The sequence below is a fragment of the Genypterus blacodes genome, unplaced genomic scaffold (genome assembly GCF_046128005.1).
Source record: "Genypterus blacodes isolate CSIRO-AG114 ecotype Tasmania unplaced genomic scaffold, CSIRO-AGI_Gbla_v1 ptg000121l_1, whole genome shotgun sequence".
NCBI lineage: Eukaryota > Metazoa > Chordata > Actinopteri > Ophidiiformes > Ophidiidae > Genypterus > Genypterus blacodes.
Window position 1 is genome coordinate 253335 of NW_027466924.1, and position 10730 is coordinate 264064.

A 10730-nucleotide genomic window follows, 5' to 3' on the forward strand; every position below is an offset into this window, starting at 1 on the left:
CTCGCTCGCTCACTCACTCACTCACTCACTCACTCACTCACTCACTCACTCACTCACTCGCTCAGTTAGCAAGGAATCAGAATGCTGCTTTCTCTGCACTTTCCCTCGCTCTAACACTATTGAATGCTTTACTCTCCTTTGGTCCTCCTCCTCTTCCTCTCTGTAACTTTAAGATCCCAACAACCCGAGCGTCCGTCAGCTCTTTCTCTTTCTCTCTCTCTTTCTTGGAATTTTTCCGTCAGACGATCTTTGAGCCAACACAGCTGAATGGATAAAAGGAGCGTGAAGTGCGAGCGTGTGTGTGTGTGTGATGGCATGCACGTGTGTGTGTGTGTGTGTGTGTGTGTGTGCTGGACAGCGGGAAATGTCATGGGACATCACACGGAAATGCTTCACAGCGTCTCGTGTCAGCTCCATTTCGCCCAAAGCGCTGTCTCTCTCTCTCACACACACACACACACAGACACACACACACACACACACAGACACACACACACACACACACACACACACACACACACACAAACACACAATGGTGGATGGATAAACAATCTGTCTGGACAGAAGTTTCAATGATCACTTTTGCTTCTAATTGCAGCTTTAACATACAGTATGTTGCCTTGAGGTCAGAGGTCACCTCCACATCAGCATCTCTCTCTCTCTCTCTCTACCATGGGCTTCCTTCACACAAGCTCAGCCCTGTTGCTGTGGCAACATGTTCTGACAAAGATATGAGGATCCCACTCCTCTGTGTGTGTGTGTGTGTGTGTGTGTGTGTGTGTGTGTGTGTTCACTGTATTTAGCCCAGAGTCTCATCTACTTACATTTTGCCTACAGAACTTCACCTTTGTTCATTAATGAGAAACCGCAAACACATTGTGAAATCCCAGTTCCATCTGAATGACATCACCTCTATGTTGGCGGCGAGCTGCAGCAGGTGAAGCCGCATCAACCGGTTTGCCAGGTTGTTGCGTTAGTCACATGTTAACATGGCCTCACCACGACTGAACGGCTGAGCGGTGGAGAGGCGGAGAGGCGGGGAGATAGATTTAAACTCAATGAACAGAATTGTCAGAATTGTGTAAAAGGACACACACACACACACACACACACACACACACTCACACACACACACACACACACACACACACACATTTAAAAGAGTGCGGGTGAGTTTAGCGGCATTTCGTTTAGCAGTGCATCAGCCTCTGGAAATGGACTCTGGGAGATAAAGTGCTCCAACAGGGAGGAAGGGAAGCAGGATGGAGGAGATAAAGCTCCACTGCTTCAGTAACAGCTGCCAGCTCAGGTGATGTTCAGCTGTGATGGAGAGATACAGGAAATGGAGGAAGGATGGGAGCGGGCAAACACTCCGCAGAGCCCAGTGGCAGATATGAGCCGGCTCGTAAACACACACCGTCTTCCCTCACACCATCTGTTGGAGTCTGGTGGTGCTTCCCATTCTGTGATCCTCTTTGTTTCTCTCTCCCTCTCTCTCTCTCTCTCTCTCTCTCGCTCGCTCGCTCCCTGATGACAGTGTAAATGTAAATGTGTGAGAATCTCCTCCTGCCCACGGCCTCTCAAACACTGTTTTCCCCCAGCTTTCAGTGCTGCAAGGCTGCGTGTGAAAAACAGACTCAGGACTACGATCAGTGAAGCTACAGACACAGAACAACGTCTGCCAGAGGGAGCAGAACAGAACAGAACAGAACAGAACAGGACAGAACAGAACAGGACAGAACAGGACAGAACAGGACAGAACAGGACAGAACAGAACAGAACAGGACAGAACAGGACAGAACAGAACAGAACAGAACAGAACAGAACAGGACAGGACAGAACAGAACAGGACAGAACAGAACAGAACAGAACAGAACAGGACAGAACAGAACAGAACAGAACAGAATAGAGATCATGATGAGAGATGAAATGAAGGTGATCTTTCCACAGAATTCAAATGAGATGAGTTTATTTTGAGCCTGCGTTTGGGAGACACAGCTGGCTTAAGCAGAGCAATCTAATGACATGAACATGGGCGAGCGAGAGCGAGGGACGGGAGAGGGAGAGGGAGAGTGTCAGCAAAGTGGATGAGAGAGAATGAGATGGAGTGAAAAGCCTGTGTGTGTGTGTGTGTGTGTGTGTGTGTGTGTGTGTGTGTGTGTGTGCTAGAGCAACCAAACAGGCCACTGAACTCAGCTGGGGCTCATGATGAAGAGCATCTGTATCAGTTTTCCATACGTTTAAAGAACCTCAAGCCATGTAGGATATTATTGAGATATTACTGCAAACTGGATCATTTACTATTGTGAGACTTCAACCATTTCTCTCTTACTTCACAGATCTACAGGCTATGACAGACCAGTGACGGATTAACAGAACACCCAACAGCTCCTTTTTATTTGTTCATTTAATTTTACATCCCAGGCGGGCCAGGACGGGGTTGTGTGGATGCGAGGTTGTGTGACTGCGGGGTTGTGTGACTGCGGGGTTGTGTGGATGCGAGGTTGTGTGGATGCAAGGTTGTGTGACTGCGGGGTTGGGTCGGGTCTTTGGGTAAGATTTCCTCTTGTTTGTTTTTTGTTTTCTCTCTTCTCTCCTTCTCTTCACCACAGCCTATGAAGCCTACATTGCTGTATGACATCATCCTGTAAACACTGCATTTACCCTATGAGATCATCGCAATTTCAATCTACTTGTATTCTACCTCAGGGTCTACGTATAAAGTTTAACAACAATAGAAATAATAATACAACCTTCCTTCTTTCCCTCTCTCTCTCTCCTCTTCCCTCTCTTTCTGTATAAAAAATGATCTCCAAAATATCCTACAATGTCATGTAAAATGTTTGCTTCAATAAATACAAAGAGCTAAAAAAAAGAGATAAGGCATCAATGAAGGATGGAGCGATCACAGCAGGCCCGGTGGTAAACATCACAGCCTGTTCTGCTGCATGTCTTTGAGTCACCCAACCACCAAAATGAAAGTTCTTAATTAAACAGGAAGCTTTGTTCCCCGCGCCAGAAAACAAAAATAACACAACACAAGAACAAAAGAGCGAGCTGGGCTGTGATGGAGCGCTCGGCCAAGATCTCGCTGGGACACGATGAAGAATACAACGTCCATATTCTGAGGCTTGCAGTACCGGGGTTTGATTGCTGCTGGGTCCTAAACAGAGTGGTGTTGGGTTGGGCTAATCTACACAGGGGGGTCGTCTGAGCCCGAGGGGAGAGAATGAGTGTCTGGGTCTTTGGTATCACTCAAACTTGACTAGTTGTTGGTAAAGAGAGCGGCGAGCAGTTAGCATTCACAGAAGAAGAAGTGTCAATGGCAGAATAATGAGACAAACTTGCAGCCTGGCTTCTGTATCCTGTTCTAACTCTGCTATGTGTCAGATTGCACTGTTTCGTCACTTATCTGAGCCCTTTGCTGATATTATATCATTGATATAATTCAAAAAGAAGCCAAGGTGGCCTAGAACAACAGCTACACACACACGTAATCAAAGTGTTTCCGGAATTTCAGTTATTGGAAAACGTCCGAGCTCAGGGTTTGGCTCTGTGGAAAGCATGCTGTTAAAAATAACACACTCACACACAAACACGCAGGTTCGACTGAGCTCAGGAACTGCGGGAGGTCTGACCACCCGACTTCTATACATCACCATGGCGACACAGATGGCTGTGGGGTGCAAGGAGGCAAAAGCGAGGGATGAAAAGACTGAAAGGACAGAAGGAAGGAGAGAAACAATGCAGATGATGCTCATGATGCGGATCACACACACTCTTGTTGTTTGAGGGCTGCTACTCACCTTGGCTAACCCTCGTACCTATCGCATGAACGCACACGCACACGCACACGCACACGCACACACACACACAAACACACACAAACACACAAACACACACACACACAGGTATGTAGAACTCCCCGTCATCCTGCATCCTGTTTTTTCAGCACCAGTAGGCTCAGTGGGCGATGCCAAGCTGACAATAATCGCTATTGGCAGCTACCAGCATGAAGGCAGAGCGGCAATACGCTGCCTCAACAGCAGGGGGCAGTCTGGAGCCGGTTGGCTGAGGGAGGAAATCTGATGCAGGGTGGACGTGCCGAACATGCGACAAGAGACGGCAAAGTTTTGAAACCATCACACACCTTCTTCGTTATGGAGCTCCCTCATGGCTGTCAGCTTTTATGTCGGGCTACATCTCATCCTCCTCTGCCTCCCCTCAAATCTGACATTTGCTGGCTGTTGCAGAATCAGCATAGGTCACTGATGGAAGTGTGGGTCAGGGGAGGCCGGGGGTTAAGAGTGACAGAGGAATGGTGCTCTTCTCAAAGTAACGAAAGTCAGGGATGTTATTTACATCATCCCATCTATTGGAGGAATGGCGCTCATCTAGTTTCTACCCATTACCCATGACCCCCCTCAGCCGGTCCCACTCGCAGTAGAGGAAACACACGTGTACCTCCTCTACAACAGATACAGAATTTGATAATCGGTTGAAAAGTGGCATCATCTCATTACACAATAGTAAACGCTCCTTTCAACCCGTTGGTTCATAATAGATATTTACAGCTGCTTACAGGCCTCTACTTCCTGTTGCTTCCCCTCCTGCCCCAAAAGCAAAATGTAAGAACTACTTAATGTACCTAAGCTAGCAGCTTTGGATTCCTTAAGACAAAAATGGGAAGAGGAAGTTGAAGATGAAATGCCAGATGACTTCATGGCACAACACGATTCCAAGCCTGTCCGTCTGTCTGTCTGTCTGGAAGAAGAAGACGGGTCTTGCTGTGCCTCATCTTCTATATCTGCTCTCACAAACGCCTCCCTTCCAAACACTTTTTCACAGTAACGCAAATACTGATATTTAATACAATATTTGGTATCAATTAAAGAATGTATCTGAAATGTGTAGCTGCGTCTCCTCTAAGTCTGTTATGTAACAATCAGTCTCCTCCTTCACATTGGATTCCACTGTTTCTGTACTCAGATGGCATTTGAGCAGTTTGACCCATTTGTTGTCTCTATGGACTCTCCAGGTACTTCCAAGTCAGTCAGATGATAAATGAAACATCTGGCCTTCTCTAGTTCCTTTTCTAAATATTGTTGCTATTTTTCACCTCGCCACCATTTATGGGATGGTTTTTCAAACACCACTGGCAGGGGATTGTCTCAGAGATCTGGAACGGCATTCCGGATCTTAGGGATGGGTCCAAATGTAAGTGCTGTTGGGGGAGAGTGAGCTGAGACTGGCACTTAGTGAGAGATGGTGGGAGGAAGCTGTGGGTGGACTGCACACTGTCTGGTCTTGCGCTCATCTCGCACTCTTTCATACACACAGTCCACTTCTCCAAAGCCAGACCACCCGACATGTTGAATATAAATGAGAGAGGTTTGAATCCACATTGTGATTTGAGCCATATGTTTTCTCTCTGTGTGTTACATCATTTTGGTTTAGATTATTCCAATCTAATGTCTGCTATAATGGGGATACGTCTACAGCCATGTCCATTGAAAATAAAATAAACAATGCCAGGACATTCTGAGAGGTTTTGTTGTTTGTTTGATGCCGTTCTGTTTCTCTTTGCTCTCAGTAAGGTGGGCCTTTGGTTTTAGCCTGTCCTTTGTTTTACTTCATGTTTAGTGTCTAAGAAATCCTCATTTTAATTTCTACTCTGTGTTTGAAGAAAAAAAAACGTTCATGAATATTACTGCATGTTCATTATTATGTCTTCTGTTGGTTCTGTCGGAGGTTCCGATGACATCATAGCTCTACTCCATATTGCTGAATGATGCCACTTGGCGTGATGATGTAATTGGCATCTATTTAAGTAGGAGCACAGGAAGGGCAGGTTCCATTTGTTTTGTATTTTTGAATTAAACCATATACAAGACTGGACAAGTTACTTTCACCAGACAAACCAAAGACAAGACTAACCCTAACCCCAGACGACCAATCTACATAGAAGAAGAGGCAACAACCATCTTCCATACTTGTGGAGACGTCTGACGCGGGGTGGGTGTTCAAATAACTGGAGAGGTCTTCATTGAGAGGGAGAGACAGAGAGAGAGAGAGAGAGAGAGAGAGGAGAGAGAGAGAGAGAGAGAGGAAGGAGAGAGAGAGAGAGAGAGAGAGAGAGAGGGAGGAAGGAAGGAGAGAGAGAGAGAGCACGTTTGTCCAATCGCCTCCTAACACATTGTTCAGGGATCCTGCATTCTTTTACATAGAATTTGCAGTTTTGTTATTCATTTCAGAATCAGAATCAGAATCACTTTATTTGCCAATTAAGTTTGCACTTAAGAGGAATTTGCTGTGGTTCTGGGTGCGAACATATAACATATTTGCAATTCCAAATGATGTGTGAGATGTGGATGCCTGACTACCCTGAATGATGTCACAGTTAACGCCTAACAATAATGTCACATAGTTGGAACGGCATCATCGCGCCCTGAATGTTGTCATTATGGGCGGAGCACACTGCATGAGAAACCATTTGCATCAATGCTGCTGCTCCGACATGAGGCTTTGACTGTTGATAAGATCATTGGGGCGGACATACTGGACCCAGGGGCGGAGCCAGAGCTGTAGAAGCTGCTGTCATAACAAACAACATTGTTTATAAGGAGCTGCTATAATTCCATGCATCTGTCAAAAGGGGAAAGTGCCCGAAGCTACCAGTGTGACAGGAAGCTGAAGGCAAAAAATACCTCACATCATTACATCGAGCATTCATGTTACAGGGGAAGTTGAGCGATCTGCATGTTTCTTCTTGTTTGGGCCATGTGATGATGAGAAAGATGGAGGTTGTTCTTCATGATGTGTGTGTCTAAACTTCAGTTATCTCTTCCACAGCATTGTTGAGGTGACCTAAAGTGCTCAAGAACACTTTTAAGTGGAGCGCCTCACAGAGCTGCAAGAGGAAAGATCACAACGTCAGGATGGATATCTACACCATAATCACCATTTGGATGGAGTGCCAAACAGAGCCGAAGGAGGTGAGATCCAGTCCTGAGGCTGCAGATGAACATGACAGCGCCCTTTTGCTGAAGCTCAGGGCAGAGCTGGAAGAGAGAAGATCCGGTCCTCGGACTGCAGGTCAACATGATCACCCCCTTCTAATGGCGCCCAGGGCAGAGCTGGAAGAGGGAAGATCAGGTCCTCAGGCTGCAGGTCAACATGAATGCCCCCTTCTAATGGCGCTCATGGAAGAGCTGGAAAAGGAAAGATCAGGTCCTCAGGCTGCAGGTCAACATGAATGCCCCCTTCTAATGGCGCTAATGGAAAAGCTGGAAGAGGAAAGATCAGGTTTTCAGGCTGCAGGTCAACATGATGCCACCCGTTTCATGGAGCGCAGGGCAGAGCTGGAAGAGGAAAGATCCCAACTTCAGTCTGCGTATCAATACGACTTCACCAGGTTTATGCAGCATTCTGCAAATCTGGAAGACGAAAGATCAAGTCTTCAGGCTGCACATCACTACAACATGGCCCATGTAATGGAGCGCTCTGCAAAGCTGGAAAAACGATCACATCTTCATGCTGCATATGAAGAAATGCGTGCAGAGCTGGAACAGGACGCGTTCCGTCTTCAGACTACATACCAAGAAACCATCAACAATATAATGGATCTCCACAGAGGGCTGGAAGTGAAAATATCACGTCTTCAGGTTGAATATTACCGCAACCTTTTAACAGAGCACCACCCAATGCCGGAAAGGGAAAGAGCCCGACTTCAGACTACATATCAATATCAATGCAACACTTTAATGAAGCATTATTCAAAGCTGCAAAAGGAAAGATCAAGTCTCCAGGCTGTGCATCCATACAACATGGCCGTTTTAGAGAAGCGCGCCACACAGCTGGCAAACGGATCACGTTTCCATGCTGTACATCAACGCGAACGTGCAGCGCTGGAGGAGGACAGATCACATCTTCAGGCTGTATATCAACACAACATGACCGTCTTCATGGAGCGTTACAATGAGCTGGAAGCGGCAACGTCTCGTCTTCAGGCTGCGTATCATCACTTCACCACCATTCTAATGGGGCAATTCGCAGAGCTGGAAGAGCAAAGATCCAGTTCCAGGCTGAATAACAACACAGCTGCTCGTACATGTCCCGTGTCACGTGTATGAGTGCAAAAGAAAGGGTGATCTGGCTGTGGCTCGCACACGGGAGGAGTTCCATTCAGCATGGATCCGATTGAAGAGATGATAGCTTCATTAGATTAGGAAGATTAGTTTAGATGACACTGTACATCTGTCGGATTGTTATTACTGTAATATCATTTATTTACACTTTAGAAGCCGTTACAACCTACAGCTGAAGGCTCCGTTGACTTTGTAGTTTTGCGTTTTTGAATCTCTCTATGGTTATAAAGTAAAGGTACCTGAGTCCGGCCGTGCGGCGTCTTGCCAGGCTTCCCGTAGATGTGACACAGCTACAATGAAGGGGAAACCACCGGGCCATTGTTTCTTAATACTGTTACTGTATTTAATCTGTATTTTAAGATCTTAAAAAAAAGGATATGTTATGTCATTGTTATGTCAGCAGATACTGTTCCCATAGAAACATGACACCATTTCTGTACTGGATTGTTGGATAATATAACTTTAATGTGATGACATCATTATGATTTATTTTATTGTTTTTGTAAATATTTGTTTAGTATTATTATTTGAAAAGCTCTAGAGCCAGTTACAAGAACATTTATTCATATTATTCTTCACCACACTTTAGAACAACTGCATTTACTCTTGACTTTGTAACTTTGTCTTTTTGAATTAAAGTAGGGGGAAGGTGCCTGGTCTGGTTTTTGTCACAAACACCATTTTGCAAAGCTTATCCAGGAGGTGGCGCTGTGAATGGAGGATCAGGGCTTCAGGTTAGAGTCTGTGGAGCTCAGAATGAGGACAGTTTGGATCACAACCATACAGGAAACAGGAAGAGTTTTCAGATGAGAATTAAGGAGGGAGGAAAGTAAAACAAAAACCCAATTCTCTCCCATTTTCTTAAATTTAATGAAGGGCCTTTGAAGATTTGAAATTTGCACTTATGTTCTACCTCCACAGTTCTGCCATTGGACGAACCAAGCTAAACCTCTTTCCATTGCCACTTTTGCACTCAACAAGTACAGATTTTAATGTCAGTAAATACACAGAACAGGAGTTTAGTGCCTCATCCTGCTCCATCTTGAATATCACAAACCCAGCAAACATCTTGCCATCTTGTAACTTTCTGGGCCAAACAGGCCATCGTGTCTTTGCAAACGTCCATGAATTGGAGACTCTGGGAGGTGAATGTGCAGCTGGGAAATAAAGCACTACATGTAAATAAACATAAGCATTTTGCAAATGAAATCAAAATCTACCTCACACCGGCATCCAAAGTGTTTTGTGAAGTTACCATTGCCCCATTTTTCAATTTGCAACTTCAAAATGCACAGAAGAAAAAGGTGTTTGCTAGTCCGGCCGCTGTTTGTAACACAGAACAGTTTAGGTGATGTGTGATACAAGTAAAGTGCATGAGAGAGAAAAACACGAGGCGTTGGCTGAGGTCAAGGGTTGGATTACGCCTATGGGACAAGGTCAAAGGTAGACACCCATGAACATCCTTAATACAATCCACCTAAAGCCACATTTATGTGTTGATCCCAGTATTGAACTATTGATCCTCAGAGCAAATGGCTTCAGCCTTAAATAATAAAGGTGCCATTCATAAGAGTGACCAAGCTTCACCGTGACGCCAGATTGAAACATGGCAGAGATTGTGATGCGTGAAATTTAAACCCAATTAAATCTGAGAGTAAACTAAGCGCAGTGGCTGAGCTCTAACCCCCTCGCCCCCCCTCCCCCTGAGGTGCAGAGGGCTCATGAGTGACAGAAGGCACAAAGGAACAACCCAACCCATGACTTTAGCAGTAAGAGTAAGGAGCAGCAGGTGACACGCTTGATTGACCGCAGATTAAACCGTACAGATCAATTCCCCGGAGCGATCATACGCCAAAAGACTGCATGTTTTGTGAAATCTGAATGCAAAACCACAGCTGTGATCAATCATTTACATTAAGGAAACCATAACCAAGATAGAAGGGGAGTCGTTCAAAAAATTAGTTTTCCCGTAAAAAAGTCAACCTGAGCCAAACGTTGGCCAAAGTCAAGTTTCTTAGTTTCACATAGAAAGAAGGCTTTTATGGAGTTTGTAAGATTTTACTTTTATGGGTCTCGTGAAAACTTTGCCAGCCTTTAATGTGAAAGAAAACACATTGATCCTCAGCTGGTAACATCTAAGGTCTGACCTCTTTACATCCTTCATTATACTTCCAAAGGTTCATCAGAGCTTCGTTCAGTACACTGATGCCCTCCAGCACAGGAAGTGGATGCTGTGGGTTACTGATCCCATTACTCTATCACAGGAGGAACACACACGTACACACCTGCCACAACTACTTCAACACTTGCACTACTATTGTATACTTACAGACATACTTGGAGTGAAGCTGTCAGGGTAACAGTACGTAGCCTCAGCTCACAACTCTATGGCCGGAATGGCACGGAAACAACATGAGAGGACGTTTGGTATTCTCTCACTTCCACAGTTCCATCTCTCGGTCCACATGGACACACACCTCTGGGAGGTGCTGTGGACGTCCGTACCGAGTCAGCATGTACTACACATCGGCTGATCAAAAATCGGCCCTTCGTCCCCTTCAAATCGACTCCACTGCGAGTTAA